The sequence below is a fragment of the Ammodytes marinus genome (genome assembly GCF_949987685.1).
Source record: "Ammodytes marinus genome assembly, chromosome: 17".
Taxonomy (NCBI): Eukaryota; Metazoa; Chordata; class Actinopteri; order Uranoscopiformes; family Ammodytidae; genus Ammodytes; species Ammodytes marinus.
Window position 1 is genome coordinate 26,445,568 of NC_137221.1, and position 21,173 is coordinate 26,466,740.

A 21,173-nucleotide genomic window follows, 5' to 3' on the forward strand; every position below is an offset into this window, starting at 1 on the left:
AAATGAATATAAGGTTAATCTAATAGATTGGTCGCTGTAATCTACTTAAGTGTACCAACCATTCTGCGTGAGGATTAATGGTCTTTTGTTTCCAAGCCCTAAACTGTAGCTTCCCCTCTTCCTACTGTATCCTTTGTGTTGGACTGTTTTTAAATTTGGCCTCTGCATGCCAACTTTCTGGATTATTCTTCATTTTAAAGCAAGTATGAATAAACTCTAAATTAGATCGGCTGCTTAGAATGGCAGTTCAGTACATTCTAAACACATATAAACTGTGTTCCTATATCTGGTCATTATCGACTCCTTGCAATACATGTTAGAGTGGATACTTCAATTGAGAAGTCTAAACTTATCTTTACACAACCAATTATTATTTGAATCAGATTCCTTTATATACAAGAAAAAAAGGAATAATATATATTTGAAAATACACATAAGTATTGTTATTTTTTGGTATTTGGTCCGTAGTAGGAGTTTTATCAAAGGTCAAAAATGCAGTTATTGTGCTGGATAGACAGTTAACTCAAACAGAACAGGGGAGTAGCCTCAATAACTGCCTTCTAGTTCAAATCCACTACAGGCTTTAAAATATTCTGGCATTAAGTGGGGAGGTGGGGGGGTGCAGTGTCCCAATTGAAACAGAGTCCCCCCCCCCCCCCCCCCTAGAGGCTCAGGCCTCGCAGCAGACCCGGGATCGAATCCAACCCGGGTCAGTTCTCTGCATGTCTTCCAGTCTTTGCCTGTCTCTCCCAAACATCTGTCTAATTGAGAAAAAAGGCCCCCCAAAAAATCTGTATTTTCTGGCATTGTTCTGCCATACAACACCATGACAATCTTATAGATAGGCAGGGAAACATTTTTAAAGAGTCACTCCACAGACATATGTTTTTACTTACACAAGGTTGGGGAATTCACAATAATATACAGATTGGAGGACAATTGAAACAGACTGAGGATGAACCTAAGTATGAGCCAAGCTCCAAAAACACTGTGTCCTACAATTCCCATAATGCAACTCAAGACATAGTTTATAGACCCTCCCTGCCCATCTCTGTCCTACCCCACACTACCAGTTAGGACAACACAGGCTTTCAGTGAACATGTTTAAGGCTTGACCCCAACATGCAACAGAGCTAGAGCCAGATAACGGTTATGACATCACTCTGACATCATCTGGGTTGTGTTGTTGTTTTCCCCCTCAATCTTTAAGCTCCCTCCAGAGTCACAGGAGACATTCTATCATTGTTTTTGCGGCCTGAGCATCACTTGGTGATGACAAGTAAACTGAGCTTGTAACATTGGTCGTTTTGGCCCTTTAAGATTCTGTTTGAAGTTATGGCTTGTCCTGTGCATGTTCTGGCTTTCTGCCTGAATACAGAGGAAAGTGGGAAACGCGTCGCTGTGGGATTAGCAGGCATTTCACACCATCTGTGTGTTTGACATTGAGTTGATCCAAAACCCTCCCTCTGCCTCTGCTGTCATGTTATCATATCCTTACAGCATTTTGTACGATAAGAGCCATCGACTCCTTTCTTTTTTAGTCCCTCTCCCACGCAGGCTTTCCTCAATGCTTTTCCCCCCTCCTGCCTCCACATCTCATTTGGCTCCCTACCAGCCTCCAATTGAGCAGTATTAAAATGCAGATTAATCTCAATCAAATCACCATTTGATTTAGGTCTGAGCGGAGCGCCAACTACCGATCTTTATGGTATGGTGTTTAGGGGCGGGGGGAGGGTTTTCAAATTGGATTTAAAGCAGGGCTTAAGTCCCACGGCCTTGTTTGTGCTGCCCATGGGATGCCCAGCTTGATGCCTACTGTACCTTCACCCCTCCCAGCTTTGCCTGGAGGGTTTGATTGGCTGCTCTCAGGCCAAGGGATCTGATTGGTGGAGGGTGGGCTCCAAGTCTGGGTGAAAAACAACTTGATTCCATCATAATAACGCTCCTCAACAACAACCAAACATAAAAATAAAAAAAGGAGAGAGTGAGTGAGACACACACATGCTTGCACATGTTTTGGACTGTAACAGTTGGCAAGGGTTTTAATGAGATTTGAGACACGGAGGTACAGGATCACTGGCGAACATATAGGGTGGGGGGTGTGGGGGGTGTTTGGACTGGCAGGGCTGGATGGGATGAGTGGGAGGGAAATAAGATCCAGTCAGTCTTGCTATTAAAAGCATGTCTTTAAGAGCTGTTGTGTAATCCTGTCTGCCCCATTCAGCTTCTGGGCTCTTTGTCTTCATCTGGGCCGCCAGCTTCTCCTGCCTCCTAATACCTAGCACACACACACACACACACACACACACACACACACACACACACACACACACACGCAAGCACGCACGCACACATGCACCCACGCACACAAGTACACACACTCACATACTGTACTCACACACTGCTGAGGTGTCACTCACTTGTTGTGTCAAGCACTAAAGCTATGGCAGCGTATTGGATATCTTTCACACCCCTTCGTGTGTCTAGTGGTAGTGTATGGATTTCTTTAATCGCCAATTGCTGGAATTAAATTGCTGGAATATTACACATGGTGCCTTTAAGAATCTGGCAGCAGGTTGAACATGTGGATTACTATGTATGGAACCCTCTGACTGCTGTACAGTCACTGTGGTCAAGTGATTGTTATTGCATCCCAGGTGGGAGGCTGTGATTGGTCGCATGAAGTGAGTTCACTTTCTGTAGGTGGTCATGGCTGCGGTGATGCTGGGGGTCTGCGCTCCTCTTACACACACACACACACACACACACACACACACACACACACACAAGCATGCACACACACACACACGCACGCACACACGCACACACAAGCATGCACACACACACACACACACACACACACACACAAGCAAACACACTGTTGTGTTGGTTTGACAAGGGGCTCTGCGTGGGAATGGCTGTGCTGAGCTGTGGCCGGTCTGCAGGCTATGTACTGTACACAGAGTCAGCACCAGGCATATAGGAGCTAGCTGGGTTTACCTAAACGCTTCACAGACATTCAAAGCACAACCGTGGGCGTGTGACTGTTGTAATCAGACTGTCATATAATGAGCAAAAATGCGGCAATGCACACAAGGATTCATTAGCATTTTAGCATTGGTTCTTTGTTTGCCTTTTCTTTTTAAAGTAACTATTTAACTCCCTGTTTTAGCCTGGACACTACCCCCTCCACATATCCCATGTGTAATACACGGACAGCACATGGAGCTTTTCTAAATCACCAAAAGTAGATGTATTGGTCAATGTCGAAAAAATGTGGTCACTCTCACAGTCTTGTTCAAATCACCAAGTGAGTTTTTATTGTTTTGGTCCGACATCCAACACCTGAAAGACGGCTGCTTAGATTAACAAGCATTACTGAATGTGTTTTTCATCAGGCTGTAATTGCTCATGAATGCACCATATTTGGAAGCAGTTTGGATCAGTTGAAGCGCCGTTCCACACAGAATGTATTCACACCTGTATATGGTAGAGAACTGCTATAGCAGATAAGACCCCTATGCTACATTCACTACATTCCATTGTTTTAGTCGGGTTGAGGTGTGTTGTGGCTTTAGGATAACTTCAAATGCAATGTACTCTCTGTCTCTCTCTGACTATGGCAATCTCTCATGTTCATTCATGACATGTGTTCCATGTAGATATAAAATGTGCAGTATGGAAGATGCAAAAAGAGAATGACCTGTTCCGAAATGACCCCCTTTCCCTCAATCACAATAGGCACTCAATAGTTAACTCAATAGTGAAAAATATATATATTCTGTTTTAAAACTCATACATTTTTATAATTTTGCATCCATGCCATGGACTCTTTGTTTTTTTGTGGTTATGTTGTGCTCTATTTACTACCTAGGGCATGATATCAGACTGTGTGTTACATGGATGAAATAAAGAGAAAACATAGCTTTGGGTATGGATCAGGTTAAGGTCTCTGTTTTATATATCCGTGCAGAAAAGTAGGTGCAAAATAAATATATGAGCAATAATTGTTAGCAGATGTTAAAGATGGCAAATTGATAGATTTGACTCAAATATAATCAATATACGGACAAGCAGTCAGTTATCCAAGAGAATATGGCAAACAGACATCCGGTAAAGAGAAACACATATTCCCTTATCAGCTTTAGACTATGAGTTTATACCCTGTAGCCCACACACTAAATCATCTGATCATCTAAATATCACTTTTGATTTATTTCACATGAAAGATTTCTGTTTTTGCATTTGTCTGTGCTCTTCTCACTGTTTATAGGATTGACTTTTCTTCAAAACTTTAACAGTGATTGCTGCTTATTTTCTTATGAATTTTTAATATTACCTAAAACTAAATGTAAGATTTTGGTTTGAGGGGCCCAGTAGGTAAACCTCCAATAACACACCCAATACAAGGTTTAAGATTAGATCTTTAGAGGCAATGGAGCAAATCCTGTTAATGTTTGGACATTGTTACTGACATTTCTGGTGACAAATTTCTTAAAGGGAGACAAAATAAATATTAAAAAAAAATATTTACAAGAACACAAATGGGATATGAAGTATATGCATGAAACAACAGATTACATTACAATTAGGAAGATTCCTGAGATCCCTACAATACAGACATACTTTAGGTTGGTAAACCTTCTTCTATATGCCTGATTACTGAGTGAATCTTTACCTCTACACATGCTTGTTATCTGCTTGTAATGCATCACAATGCACTTGACGTAAAGTAGTACCGCCCACGCTGATGGCCCTCACCTTGCTCTGCTGGGATGGAGACGGAGGAAGGAGAATGAGGTACACAGCACAGACAGAGAAATAAAAAAGAGCAGGCATCCTGGAGAACAAGGTATTATTTGTCCTGCCAATAAAACCTTTTTTAAATTGGATTTAGAATGGAGTGGGAGAGAGTGAGAGAGGGAGAGAGAGGGAGAGAGGGAGAGAGGGAGAGGGAGAGAGTGAGAGAGGGAGAGAGGGAGAGGGAGAGAGGGAGAGAGGGAGAGGGAGAGGGAGAGGGAGAGAGAGGGAGAGGGAGAGAGTGAGAGAGGGAGAGGGAGAGAGGGAGAGAGAGAGATTGAGTGTGAGAGTGGTGGTGGCGGTGGCCCCTGCTGCTGAGCACATTGATAGCAGCCATAATGCCTGTGAGGCTCCAGCCCAGACAGACAGGCAGACATACAGTATCTCACAAAAGTGAGTACACCCCTAACATTTCTTCAAATATTTCATTATATCTTTCCATGTGACAACACTGAAGAAATGACACTTTGATACAATGTAAAGTAGTCAGTGTACAGCTTGTATAACAGTGTAAATTTACTGTCCCCTCAAAATAACTCGACACACAGCCATTACTGTCTAAACTGCTGGCAACAAAAGTGAGTACACCCCTAAGAAAAAATGTCCAAATTGGGCCCAAAGTGTCAATATTTTGTTTTGCCATCATTATTTTCCAGCACTGCCTTAACCCTCTTGGGCATGGTGTTCACCAGAGCTTCACAGGTTGCCACTGGAATCCTCTTCCACCCATTCATGAGGACATCAAGGAGCTGGTGGATATTAGAGTCCTTGCGCTCCTCCACCTCCCGTTTGAGGATGCCCCAAAGATGCTCAATAGGGTTTAAGACTGGAGACATGCTTGGCCAGTCCATAACCTTTACCCTCAGCTTCTTTAGCAAGCCAGTGGTCGTTCGGAGGGGTGTTTGGGGTCGTTATCATGTTGCAGTACTGCCCTGCGGCCCAGTTTATGAAGGGAGGGGATCATGCTCTGCTTCAGTATGTCACAGTACATGTTAGAATTCAATGAACTGTAGATCCCCAGTGCTAGCAGCACTCATGCAGCCCCAGACCATGACACTCCAACCACCATGCTTGACTCTAGGCAAGACACACTTGTCTTTGTACTCCTCACCTGGTTGCCGCTCCACACTCTTACCACCATCTGAACCAAATAAATGTATTTTGGTCTCATCAGACCACAGGACATGGTTGCAGTAATCCATGTCCGTAGTCTGTTTGTCTTCAGCAAACTTTTTGTGGGGTTTCTTGTGCATCATCTTTAGAATAGGCGTTCTTCTGGGATGACAGCCATGCAGACCAGTATGATGCAGAGTGCGGCGTATGGTCTGAGCACTGACAGGTTGACCCCCCACCCCTTCATGCCCTTCAGCAATGCTGGCAGCACTCATACGTCTATTTTCCAAAGCCAACCTCTGTGTACGACGCTGACCATGTGCACTCAACCTTCGTAAACTGGGCCGCAGGGTGGTATTGCGACATGATAACGACCCCAAACACACCTCCAAGACGACCAGTGGCTTGCTAAAGAAGCTGAGGGTAAAGGTTATGGCCTGGCCAAGCATGTCTCCAGACCTAAACTCTATTGAGCATCTTTGGGGCATCCTCAAACGGGAGGTGGAGGAGCGCAAGGTCTTTAATATCCACCAGCTCTGTGATGCTGTCATAAATGGGTGGAAGAGGGTTCCAGTTGCAACCTGTGAAGCTCTAGTGAACTACATGCCCAAGAGGGTTAAGGCAGTGCTGGAAAATAATGGTGGCCACACAAAATATTTACACTTTGGGCCCAATTTGTAAATTTTTTCTAAGGGGTGTACTCACTTTTGTTGCCAGCAGTTTAGACATTAATGGCTGTGTGTCGAGTTATTTTGAGGGGACAGTAAATTTACCCTGTTATACAAGCTGTACACTGACTACTTTACATTGTATCAAAGTGTCATTTCTTCAGTGTTGTCACATGGAAAGATATAAAGAAAAATGTGAATAAATGTGAGGGGTGTACTCACTTTTGTGAGATACTGTACATACAGACAGACAGACAGAGGGGGAATTGGTTTGGAGAGATGGTGGAACAGGCTTTGAGGGGGGGGGGGGGGCTGGCACTGGCTCAAGAGAAGAAGCCCCCTATGCACACACTCCAGCTCCACATAGTTATTGTTATTATCACAAAGGCCCTGGCAGAAGGAGAAGGAGTTGGCTGGCTTGGTGCTGGGTTAACCGGGGGCGGGCGTGGGGGAATATGGAGAGAGAGATTTGGAAAGACGAAGGGGTTGTTGTATTGGAGACTGTCAGCTCCACACTCATGTGATCAGTGTGGGCTGAACTGTGAATGGACAGAATAGAGTTGGGAAGAGAGAGAGAGGCAGAGGGCTTGAATGGTAAAGGAGGCCATGTGGAGACGGACAGATTTCAGATCAGTTGCCTTGTCAGTTGGTGCTGAGCGAAAACAGGCATTTGAAGAGAAAGAGGGGCCGGATAATATTGGGGGAAAAAAAACAAGCAATACAAGGTGAAGATGTATTTACCTTGCAATAAGTAAGACACATCTGCTGTGTTATCCAAATCAGCTGAGAAAACTCATTTTAAGGTATATTTGACTTTATTGATTTACATTTTATTTGTATTGATTTATGTTAGGAAGTGTTATGTATCATTAGAAGCCCAACTTGTGTGACTTAACCTGTTTGAAATGACACACAAGTGTCACCGTTCTAGACTTAAGATAAACACCTACTTGAAATAAGATTATTGAGTGATATTATAGCATTTTAAGATGAGATATATCTTGATGTTAGCTAGAAATACTGCTAACACTTTACAATAAGGGTACATTAATTAGCTGTTATTCATGGTTAGTTAATGCATTGTTAACACCTTTTAAGCATTAAGTAAGTGTTAATGCTAAGTTTTTAACAAGCTTCATTAACTAATGCTAAGTTAAGCCTAAACTAAGCGTTACAGTTAGTTAATGCTTAGTTTATGTTTATTAAGCATTTACTAAGCATTTAATAACAGTTAGGTAATGCTTAGTAAATGCTTATTAAGCCTCAAATAAGCATTAACTAACAGTTAATTAACGTACCCTTATTTTAAATTGTTACCGAAATACTCATTGAGCATTTGTTACTAGTAATAGGAAGAGCCTTTGTGTAATTCTAATCGTCTTTCTCATCATGCACACACGCACACACACACACACACACACACACACACACACACACACACACACGCAAACTATATCAAACTGTAATGTTGCTTGTTGTGATCGTGTCTTATATTAAGTGCCACACGTTATTTTGACTAGAGGTTAGAGTGATATGCTTGGTAAGATTCTGAATTCAGTTTCAGCTCCTCTCTTCAATCTGGAGCGGGGCTGTTGGATGCAAACAGGGGATGCACCGTGGAGGAGGCGGGGTTGTTTCACTGTTCACATGAGTCATAGCGGTTGGAATAGAGCAGAATATTCTCGCCCTCAGCCCCGAACACTTCAATCGGTTGGAAATAAATCAGCTTGAGTAAAAAAATGCTCCACAGACGGAAATTCCAGAGAGAAAACCGAGTCCAGACACACAACAGTTAGTCAGGCAGGCGGATCTTTGGGAATGGTGCCTGGTGCTGGTGGTGGTTGTGTGTGGTAAATGTCTCTCCCTGTGTTGTCTAGCAGACCCTCACTGCTTCAAAATGTTCTGCTGTCTGGCTGGGACCATGAGCAGAACGCTAGTCTAAAAACATGCAGTGGGGGCGCTCGGATGGTGTAGCGGATAGAGCGCGTACCATATTGGCTCCGGCCTTCATTGCAGTGGTCGCAGGTTCGCTCTGTCTGTCTCCCCATTTCAACTCTGTACTGTCAAATATAGCATATATATATACACCCTGGTGTTTCATATATATATATAAATGAAACATGCAGTCCTCTGTGTTAACTATCACACTGACACAGGACCAGGTCAGCACATAATGTAGTTACACCACTAACATGGCCTTAAATCACCATAGCAGGAAGCTTACTATCAGCTTCTATACACTTTACATCACAAGCACCACATGTCATTATCTACTGCCATTGGTTTTCCTTGACTTCTATAATAATGAAAACCAATCAATCAATCAATCAACTTTATTTTGTCATTGCACATGTTTCAGAGCACCAAAATTCTGTGTACAGTTACACCCCGCCAAAAAGCATAAGAAGACAGTGACCAAACATGGGAGACAGGTGGGGTGAAGTGAGATGAGCTGAAAGCAGTTTACGTTATGTGATCCATTACCGTTACTCCATGAGTAATATTTAACTTTGAATATATTATCTGAAGTGTCAGCATCAATGTCTTCGTCAATCTATCACATGAACAGTATTTCCTTAAGTTGTATAGCTCTGAAGCAATACAATGACTGTATATTATTAACATGTGTGCTGACATTTAAAGAAAATCATGCTCTAAAATTGTTTTGATATATTTTTCAGTCAGCCATTGGCCTCCATGTATTTGTTCATATTCTACTGAACAACTTCAGATTGCTTTAGTTATGTGGTCCATAACAATGATTCACAAAGATTGTTTGGGTCACAAAGTTAATTATTGTTGTGAGGTAATGTGCTATAGGTAACACATTTGTGATCCAACAATACAATAATGTAACATTTAAAAACTTGTAATTTACTTTCTAATTCATTTGAATCACCTAATCCTTTACTAGTTTGAATTGTATTGCTCTAATACAAACCTACAGGTGATTAACTATGCAATATGAGCAAGTTTTATATGAATAGTGAAAACCCAACAGCATGGTTCGCAAAATCACTATTTGTGATTTATGTACGCATATTAGGGAGTGTTATGTATCAATAATAGATACCAACTTGTGTGATTTAACCTATTTAAAGTCATACATAAGTGTCACCGTTCTAGATTTAAGACAAACACCTACTTGCAATAACTTAAAGGTGATTAATTATGTAATATGAGCAAGTTTTATATAGCTAGGTGAAAACACAACAGCATGGTTTGCAAAATCACTATTTGTGATTGGAAACCAAGCAGTACAGTTTCCAGTACAATACAGTATCTCATATTTCATAATGCTTATTGTGCAAAACAACAAACGAACAACAACACCACAGAACTACTGCTGATGTAAAGTACAAGTTATTGATCATCCTATATGAATATGAATTAATGTCTGCCATGGAAGAACACTGTTAAATAGTTTTCCCCAATCCATCAATTCACAGCAGAGCCAAAGTGGTTCTAAATCCTTCTGGAATCAGAGAATAATCTCCTAATGTAATCATGCATCTTGAATTTGAACTCAATTGAATGTGATTAATATCACAGTTTCTTCATAAAGTATTCAACTCCTTAACTTTCTGCATATTGTACCCATTATATTATGCACCAATTTGAATAAATCATCATGCACTCAGAGTGCGTTTGTAATGGGCTTTTGATGCATTATAATGCCTTATGAGGACCACTCCAAGTCATGTGCTGCCCCCATTTTCACTGCAAATGGGATTAGTTTTCTGAGTTCCTGCACATTCTAAATGGGTCTTAACCGAGGTATGTATATGGATCTGAAGATTCTGTGTATTTTGTTTGTGTGTGTGCCTATGTTTGTGTGATTGTGTGTGTGTGTGTGTGTTTGAGTGCATGTGTGTGTGTGTGCGTTTGCGTGCCTGTGTGTGTGTGTGTGTGTATGCGTGCCTGTGTGTGTGTGTGTGTGCATATGTGTGTTTGCGTGCCTTTGTGTGTGTGCGCGCGTGTGTGTGTGTGTGCATGCCTGTGTGTGTGTGTGTGTGTGAGCGTGTGTGTGTGTGTGTGTGTGTGTGTATGCGTGCCTGTGTGTCAGTGTGCATCTGCTCTTGTTGTTGTGTAGCCAGGCCTGATGGGAGTCCAGGTCCGGGGGGTACAGCTCTAGTTAATAATTCAGATGAGGCTCATTATCAAGGCAGCACAGATCTCTCTCTCTGATTCCACCTTAATTGCAGGCAGGATGTGCCTCTCAGACACTCTCACTCCCCCTCCTGTCTGCAGCTGCAAACGACTAGCACACACACACACACACACACACACACACACACACACACACACACACACACACACACACACACACACACACACACACACACACACACACACACACACACACACACACACACACACACACACACACACACACACACACAGATCTCCACTGGTTCTCTTCCAGACCTCACCTCTTCACACAGCAGGTCCCCCTCTCTCGCCAGTAGCTGTGTGTGAGCAAGGTGAGTGGACATTTGGAGATGAGTAGATAAATCCCACTCAGAGCTGATGACTATGGACTCCAGGGCCGGGGCATGTGCTCCTATTATGAGTCACTTCCATGTTTTAATCAGATCTTCACGAGGGCTTTCTCCTGTTGGAGGGCTCAGCAAAGCAAGACTGATGGGAGGTAATCAGTCAGAGGACAAGGGGCTCTGTGATTAATGCTGCTGGGAGAGTCAACCACTCAGCGCCACAATGGATGACCTGGATCGTGGCTTTTTCAACCCCAGATTTTCTGTATTGAGCAGGGCATGTATAATCAAGGGGTCCAGCGCTGCTTGACAAGTAGTATCAGACTTGTGCAGTGCATTTAAATGGTGGCTTGGTATTTCAAATTTAAGTTACCGCTTTAGAGATTCCCCACATATGATAGTACCAGAGATTTAATAAATGTAATTCAGTAACACAGAACTGATAGACAATACTCATGCAAGTTGGAATGGGCTGCGTGAAGAAGGAACTAACCTGGCACAAGCCTGGTGAGAGCAGCCTGATGCTTCACATCCATTTCTCTCCCACAGATCAGTCTGAACTTTCTCCAATCTCTGTGGGGAGGAGCCTGGCTCCGTCTGTTAGTGGAAGGCAGCACCTGAATGGCTATTGTACAAACATTGTATCACTCTGCCTTTTTCCTGCTTGAAGCATTAGCAACATATAGCTGTAGCCTCCATCTTTTTTTCTCTCTCTCTCTCCAAAAGGCGAATATGTTTCATGCTTTCTGAATTGATCCCGTCATGACAGGTGGACATCTCTTTTTCATTGAGGCGCTTCAAAGTAGAGTTGTGTTTTGGATGGATTTATTGGACTATACAAATTAAGAACAAACATGCAAATGCTCACTCTAGTGTAGGGAAATGTCTCCATTGTTTAATAAGGTGAATAAGTCCCTGCAACCCAGTTAGCTGGAGAAGGCACCAAAACTGCCAGAGCCAGGGTTTCATGGGGAGAAATGGACTCAATGCACTCATGATCCATGACCGTCTGAACAAAATGTAATGACAATCTGTCCAATAACTGACAAGATGTTTTAGTTAGGGCCAAAGCAGTTGCCAATCCGAAAAATAAAATAAAATAAATTGAACACAAAATCAATACGATACGAGTAATTATGCATGACAGCTTGTACAGCTCCGTAGTTCTGTGACAGCTGCCTCAGGGTCTATGTTCAAGTTAATGTCCAGGAAGATTCTCCACCGCATCTGACTGTGTACCATCACATACAATGGAGTGTATGCCCTTCGCTCAACTCCAGGATTTTTAACAGTCCCCATCATTTTAGTCTGGGGCTGTGTTTAAAAATCCCTACTATTGCGTCCTTTCAAACGACACAGACGTTTTTTTTATTATTATTATTTATTGCTTCTGTATACTTCAGTGTAAACTGACGAAGAACCGTGCATAAGTAGACAGTATGTAGTATACATGTTGAGTTTGTAGGAAGGAGGATGTTAGTAGGGCTTTTCAAACACAGCCATGGACTGTTTTGCTTTTATATATATTTCTCCACATGTCAAACTAGCCTACTACTGTCAAGATACCCACACACTATTACTGTGAAGGCCGTATTCAAGTGTACTTGTTTCTCCAGGTGGCCTAATACAATGGACTAGAGGTCTTCTAGTGGGACATGTCTACTTTTTGCTTTTGGGTGACATTTCTAGTATTTCAAGTATAACATTTTGCCCACCCATGGTGTGGAACACATAGCTTTACGTGACAATTTGGCAATGATCAGACAAATGATAGAATACAGTATAATGAGTGTGCGACTACTCACCAACAGTTTGTGCTGTTGAGAAACTTTGGTGAACCCGATTTGGAACATACAAGCAGACCTCACAATGAAGGCTATCGTGCATTCCAAATAAAATACTTTTTCTTTTTACTACACTACATACTAAAGTACAGAAGAGTTTTAGGGCCACGTGAGAGAGAAAAAAATCAGATAATTAAGATTTTCGTTTCATTATGTTGAGAATAAAGACGAGTACTCCAAAATGCTATTGAAGTTAGGGGGTCATCTATGTATTTTCAGCATACTACAATTGACGTGCATGCATTAGGACATCCTAAATCTTTTTCTGGCATACTAAATAGTAGGGAAGTATGGGGATTGGAATGCAGGGTAAGTGGTTTAAGGTTAAGAAAAAAAGAACGTTGGTTGCGTTCTACTATTTAGTATGGTAGAAAAAAGATTAAGATGTCCCGATTCTTGTGGCCAGATTTAGGATGGTTAGAAGTACCCGGATGTCCTACTTCCTCCGGCCAAGATTGTTAGTGTTGAAATCTGCATCCTATTTGGGCAATTCTGACCCACAATCCAGTGCGCACGTGAAGTGACGTCACATCGACGAAGCCTCCATATGAAAACAAACGGGGATGCGACGGATATAAAAGCAAGAGGCAAGTTCAAGGCGCAATGTTATGATGAAATAAAAGAGTAAAAGTATGTCCCAATAGTATGCCTACTGCATCCTAACTAGATTATTTCTATCGTCGGATGTAGAATAGAAAAAAGAAAGAGTATGCGATTCGCAACGCAACCATTCTTGCACTAGGCTCAATCACTGAACCAATTCAGAAAACTAAAAAATCTCAAATTCGGGATGGGAAGTTGGACTGTGATGGAATCTGATACATTGATCTGTACACATCAACAGATGACAAAAAGCTTCATAATTTTTGAGAAAAACTAATGGCTGAAGCAGTTTCAGGGTGTATTAGTAAACTGCTTGACTCCATCATTTGACTGTACCATCTATCACTATTGTTTCATATTGTTCTTGGTGCAGCTCAGTCATGTTCAGATGACGTTCTGCATCAGTCAAGTCCCATTCATGTGCTGGCAATTGAATGGGTTCTCATTTAAAGCAGTGCGTAATTGCACTTTGATAATGGTTGACAAGTTAAGAGCAGGATCATTTGCTCATTATCTTCATCCACTCATAATTGGTAAATGGACTTGACTTATATAGCGCTTTTTAGACGATTTTCTCAGCCCCAAAGTGCTTTACATTTCTTACCACATTCACCCATTCATACACACACTCATACACCGATACCAGTAGCTGCCATGCAAGGCGCTCTCTGAACCATCGGGAGCAATTTGGGGTTCAGTGTCTTGCTCAGGGACACTTCAACATGTGGAGGGGAGACGGGGGATCGAACCTCCGACCCAGCACTCCAGAGGACGATCTCCCTACCCACTTCGCCACTGCCGCCTAAGAAGTCTGTTAAAACAATAGCTGAGTAACAATAGTAAGGTGTCCAGACACAGACAAGAACATGCCAACTGTCTATTGTCAGCCCAAAGAAGGGTCAGGGAAGAGTTTGTTTCACTTGATGAATATTCATCAGTCCCAACGGCACATTTGGACAAATGACAATGCAAGCATCTCAAGCCTGGAGCTGAGTTGAAATCACTTACAATTCATCTCATTTTAGATTGTTGATCAGACATCATCATGAAACGTTGTCGGTTGATAACTGACATTCAGATATGCATCTCATTAAAAACCGAAAATCTAGATTAGAAAAATAGATCTAGATATTAGCGGCCAACGTTTTTCTTTATATTTTATGAATCTAAAAATTCTATGTACAGGTCTTAAAAAATGCAATTTTCAGCATGTTTTTAAGAAGACAATGTATATGATAAATAAGACAATGAACAACATATGAACTGATCCTTCTGTAATAACCTTCAGAATAGTGCCAAGAATGATAATGGAAAGTTTTGTTGATGTAATTGCTTCAGAAATTGAGATTTCTAGTTCAGAATATTTAAATAAACTTATGTTTAGATAATGTCTTTTGAAGATGGTTTTATAGGGAGAAATTGATAGACACAGTTTTGTCAAATCAACAAATTAACATCTCTAGAATAGTGCATTTTGGACCTTTGATTTATAGTAGTATTAATGAAGACATATTATGGAAACTGAAGAGACAAAAATCTCACAATTAACCAGTGCTTGAAAAAACTATGTTCTTGTCCGCCTTGTATAACCCTAACCTGCTTCAAATCACAGCTGAGCAGAATTACAGTGTGTGTGTGTGTGTGTGTGTGTGTGTGTGTGTGTGTGTGTGTGTGTGTGTGTGTGTGTGTGTGTGTGTGTGTGTGTGTGTGTGTGTGTGTGTGTGTGTGTGTGTGTGTGTGTGTGTGTGTGTGTGGGCTCACTGAGGGCGGTCTGGGAGGCAGACAGAGGTTAGCAGCATAAGACGGCCTCTCAGTGGAATTCTGTGACAGTTTGATGGAAATAGGTCAGAGATTCTGAGCGTGGCGTTTAGCATTCTAGCCCATGTGATGCCTGATGACATCTATAGCCTCAAATGAACTCTACACTCTTTCTCTTTCTCCCTCTCCTCCTCCCTCACTCCTCTGTTATCTAAACTCCTGTCCTGTCATCCTCCATCTCGCCTTTTCAGCACACGTAAAGAAATTCAAATCTGTGTCTGTAGATTAAGCCCCGCTCCTCCGCAGCAATTGCACTTAACTAACACATCCAAAACAGTCATCGTCTGGTAGAACTTAGAATCTTGATTTAGATTTTACTTTTGAGTATTGTGGTTCTGTTTTCATGAGAGAAAATAGATGTGCTGCAATGCTTTTTAATGTGGATACTATACTCAAACTGTGGCCAGCTGCAGTGACCTAGCTTAGTGTAAGGTCTCTACAGTGTATGTGAAGGGCTTGATTTATTATTCTCCTACAGAGCACACACGCCTTCATCTCTCATGACTGCCATGCTTTAAAACAAATGACTCTCTCTCTCTCTAAAGGTGAAGCCACATACAGATGAGTCAGTTAAATGTTTTGCTATACTTCGAAGTGAGTCACCACCAAGCAACAAGCACCTCGGGCATGAGGACAATACACAAATAATAGGTCCATGTAAAAGCTAACATCAACAACAACAACAACAACAAGAAGGGATGAGTGATAATATGGCCGTGAGGTCAATTTTGTCAAGTTTATTTTTCCTTATAAGATTGATCTGTGTCCAACTAGACTACCTCAACAGACACAAAGGTTACTTGGTAGCAGTTTAAATCACAGTCTAGTTGCCTGAGGTTGGTTGTCTTACCTAGCTGTTAGCCATCCAAGAGATAACTGATGTCACTGTAAAACATGTGACTTATAGCTATTAAGCTAAAAGTATTTTTTCTCAGCTAGTACCAGGGCCTAAGGATTGCCTCTTTTGAAAGATTATCAGACTCTTCACCCAACAATACAGCAAGACATCAAAAAGTACTAGCCAGAGATGCTTTCAAATGTAGAATGCCCTTAACTAGTCTCTAGAGGTAAATGTGTTTGTTATGGTGCTGCCTTGCTGTTTGTGTTCATTTCCGAGTTGCGTGAATCTGTAATGCCGTTCAGTTGCTGTTTATTTGTCTTTTTGCACAATTGTTGGCCGAGTTGTTGTTGTTTTTGTGCGGACATGATCGCTGTTGTGTCGGGTCGGGTCTGATCGCAGCCATGGTTGATTAGGGGAATAAATATATCGGGGGGGGGGGGGCGGGGGGAGACTAGCTGCGTAGTGTTGAACAATTTTTTGACACAAAATGACCAAGCGCCAGATCAGGTGCTTTGGGCGCGTTGGCCACCACACCCAACCCGTTTGGTGTGTTCGCACCTACCCTACCTGGCTGTGACGGGACCGTGGCTGGCGTAGATATAGGCATGAACACCGGTGCTTCGCTGTACTCGTGAAAGTTCCCCGGACTTAGCCGTTATGTTTGGGTTCATTATATGGAGGTGGTGGCCGCACACAACCGGGTGAGTTAACTAATGCTATCCGACCGGTGCTAACTTGGTTTATCGGCTAAAGCACAGCCGCTATATTCACTGAATTAACCAGGAAGCCCATTCTCCTGGCTCACTTTCCCCACGTCTTCTAACACCAAAGCGGTTTCATACAGCACCAGGCAACCAGCCGCAAATAGCCTACATTTCCTCCTCGGTGTTTCTCAGCCTCTGTGCTGTCCTCCCATCATGCCAATGTCCGTGACGTCGGGTCAAGCTCACCGCTGATTGGCCAACGCGGCTAAACGTCACGCATTGGAGCGTTAAAAGTTAAATTTTTTGAACTTGCGCGTTGGTGCGATGGTGCGGTGACGCTTTGGTAACGCGGCTACCGCGCCCAAAGCACTGCTTTACCGCGGCTAACGCATCATCGCGCCTAAACCAATGGTTCCCTATGGAAAAATAGGATTTTTCAACGCCGCCACCGCACCCAACCCGTTTGGTGTGTTCACACCTATAAGGATGGATGCTAACATTATCTGGTTTCTAACTCTTTTTCCTAAAGTTTAGCTAACAAGCTAACGTTAGCTAGCTGCTGATAGCCATGGAACTATCTGCCTAGTTGATTGCTGATAGCCCACCCTGTTTATTTTCAATGTATAGTGTCATAATAGTTAACACTGCTGCTGCATCATGAGTAGTGAGTCCTACAAAAAACACTCCAAAAGGTGATACGTTTTCAATGTGTAGAAAGTTTTGAACATAAAGTAGAATAAATATTTGAATGCAATACAGAATGCCTCAGTGCCTTGATTTATATTCCATTAGATTTGCGTCAATGGGAGCGAGTTGTCTTTTCCTTAACATTTCCACCATAAATAAATACAGAAGGCACAAATTACTGCATTAAAATTAACCAGAATGCACAAAATTCAGTGTTTGAACCTAACATTTTTCTGGGAGACTACCCCCAGACCCCCGCTTTTAATGTGTCCCCCCCAATGTTGAAATGAAACCTAGCCCTTCATTTATTAATTAAAATGTGTTAATTACACATTACTGGATGCAGACCGATACATGTAAACTGTAAAGACGCAACCTGGCTATTGAAATTATTTCATTTTTTAATTTTTTTTTCCTTCGGCGGCCCTCGGCCCAATGTTGGGTTCCCAAATTGGCCCTCAGCTATCAAAAGTTTGAGAACCCCTGGCCTATAGGAAAGGTGGCCGACCAGTAACCATGCTGTCGCTGGTTCGATCCCCGGCACCGGACAGGAGGGTGTTAGTTATAAAACTAGCAGAGGCTGGTATTACTTCTAAGGTGCCCACCATCTCTACCATTGTGTCCTTGAGCAAGACACTTAACCCTGCGCTCTGCCTCCGATTTGGATTGGATGATTTGGTCATTAGACATTTGTTAGGGAAACAGCACCATAGAAAAAGTTCAACATCAGCCTGTCGTGTTGGTTGTGTGCAGTGTTCATGTTGGCCTCTAGAGAACCCTGTGTTGAAATCTATTGATAAGATCTTATATATAACACAAATACATGTTCTGTATTCTTAAAGTTGTGTTTATTGAAGGAACTCGAAACAGATAGGCCTGTGAGTGTCTAGGCCTGTAATGAAGATGTCATGTGTGTTGCAAATGAAGTCTATGTTCATGATTCACATAAAGTAGTAAGTGTGTGTGTGGGTGGGGGGGTAATCATGCCATGCTAAATACATGCAGCAGTGGAAGTGTTAAAGTCCATTCTTGAATCAATGAATACTTAACTAGTAACTTACATTATGAAGTGTATGTAACATTTGCCCACATATACTGTACTTGTAGAAGTGTTCATTTTTTGCAAAGCCTTATTGGTCCAGTATCTGCTTCCTCCTTATTGTCAGCCTCTACCTTGTGAACGCTTAGATTGCAACCTCACTAACTGATTTATTGACCCTCCCAAAGTCCGACTTCATCAAATCCTTGATAGCGCTAGTCATATATACCGTCTTTGATGAGTAGCACGGAGAGTCGATGTGTGGATTTTAATGGAGGCATTAATCTGCCTGTTTAATGGTGTTGTTGAGTGGAAGGTGGTCACCACAAGATGCAGCACTAAAAGATGAGTTATGGCCCACCAGCCGGCGAACGATGAAAGGGCAAAATGCAAAACAGTTGAATTGTGGAGGAGAGTGGCGGAATTAAACAAGGTCTCTCCCCTACGTGCGCTGTACTTCTGAAAGGGCAGATAGAGTGACGGGATGGTAGCTTCAGAACGCAGTGTGAATTTAGAACATTCCTGATGGTGCGGGCCAAGTTTGCAGCGAGTTGCTACCCGTCGCTAGGTGTTACTTAACACATGATGTTTTATTTGTTAGCGTGGTTGGCGTTCCTGCTTATCCGTTAAGAACACATGATAATCGATTCTAATGTGACATTTTATCATATTGTTAGCCTCATAGCATAATTGCCTAAATCATATTTACTCTACTCTACTTTTACTCTACATCTACTCTATTCTACATCTACTCTACTCTACATCTACTTTTCGTTAGCCTAATAGCATAATTGCCTAAGTCATATTTTAGGGTAAAGTAGATGTAGAGTAGAGTAGATGTAGAATAGAGTAGAGGTAGAGTAAAAGTAGAGTAGAGTAAATATGACACAAGTATGCTTCTCTTCTCATCTCCTCACAACCTCTGGTTAGCTAAGGAGCCAGCCTGTACATATCTATAGACTTGACATCACACACCTTTTTCCCCCAGTCAATATTGTGGTCGGTTGTCTTTTTCTAATGAGTTCCCAGTGTAAGCATGGTGCCAGTTTTAATTGGCTGTGGTTTGGAACACGGTTGCACCAATGGAATGGCATCATAACAGGCTTTTATCTGTGTATTCTCTGTGTCATTTACCTATGATAGTATGAAGAGCAGTGGTGGAATGTTACCATTTACACACAACATGTACAAATGCTGAAGTACTGAAGATGTATACTGTAGTTTACTGATTTTATGATGAGATGATAAAATATGATTTCTTTTTATTTTTTATAAAATGCCCAACTGTTGATGAGGATTGGCTCCAATGAAACTGATTAAAAAATAATACTGTAAGAATAATCCAATCATTTCACTTTGAAATGCAGGCATTGAACTGTAATGGACTATTTCTACTTTCACATAAAAACATCAGATCTTCAAACCTCTACCACCTACTGCACTATATGAAACGGTTGGAAACCTGTGTTAAAACCGAGTAACGTGACACTTAAAAGACGTTGGCAGGGAGGCAAGGTGTAGCAACATATGCTATCAAGTGGCATCATCGGAGTTGTATGATCCAGGGTTTCGGTTGACTGGTGTTTTTAAATTAAATTTTTTTTAAGTTATTATATTATTATACCTGGTAACACAAGTCAGGATATCTCTGCCTCTGCTTCCACACACACACACACACACACACACACACACACACACACACACACACACACACACACACACACACACACACACACACACACACACACACACACACACACACACACACACACACACACACACAACACACACACACACACACACACACACACACACACACACACACACACACACACACACATATATATATATATATATTCTTTATCGCGTTCCATTGCATTCCTTTTTAGAATGAATGTAAAAGTCAAGTTCATAAAGTAACTTTCTTTTCATATAGCTATTTGATTGCCAATCAAGAACAACTGACAACATTGTTATGATGGACTTACAAACTTGTGGAATGCGAATTTTTTTCATTTTAAGAAAGGCAATTATTGGCAATTAACTACTGAAATGAATGGTTTGACAACCCTAACATACATATAGTATATAGATAAACACTACAGTTGAAACATCCGTCTGATCTGAATCTCCTGCATGATTTAATATCTTTAGTACTATTTATATAGACTCCACTGTTTAAATGTCCCATGATACTATATATACATGTTGTATCAGAGGCTTATTTAAGTACTATTGATTCATCATGATGAAATATTGTCACTTGGCAGCTTTCCTCTGGAGGTATTGACAGATGTGATGGCAGTTAAAGCCAACAGTAATGAAGCTGATTGGACAGGGGACAGAGGGGGGCAGGATGGTCTGAGGGGGCGGTGTGTGTGTGTGTGTGTGTGTGTGTGTGTGTGTGTGTGTGTGTGTGTGTGTGTGTGTGTGTGTGTGTGTGTGTGTGTGTGTGTTTGTGATGGTGTGTGTGTGTGTGTGTGTGTGTTTGTGATGGTGTGTGTGTGTTTGTGATGGTGTGTGTGTGGTTTCGTGGCTGAGCAGCGCACCGTCCTGTCTG

At 41.9% G+C, this 21,173-nt stretch overlaps 1 protein-coding gene across 1 annotated transcript in view; it reads left to right on the top strand.

The window, feature by feature from the left end:
- foxo6b (forkhead box O6 b) overlaps positions 1-21,173 on the top strand; it is a gene marked incomplete at both ends in the record, with an annotated part of 46,876 nt that overhangs the window by 1,394 nt on the left and 24,309 nt on the right. The gene's annotated exons all lie outside the window — the stretch shown is intronic.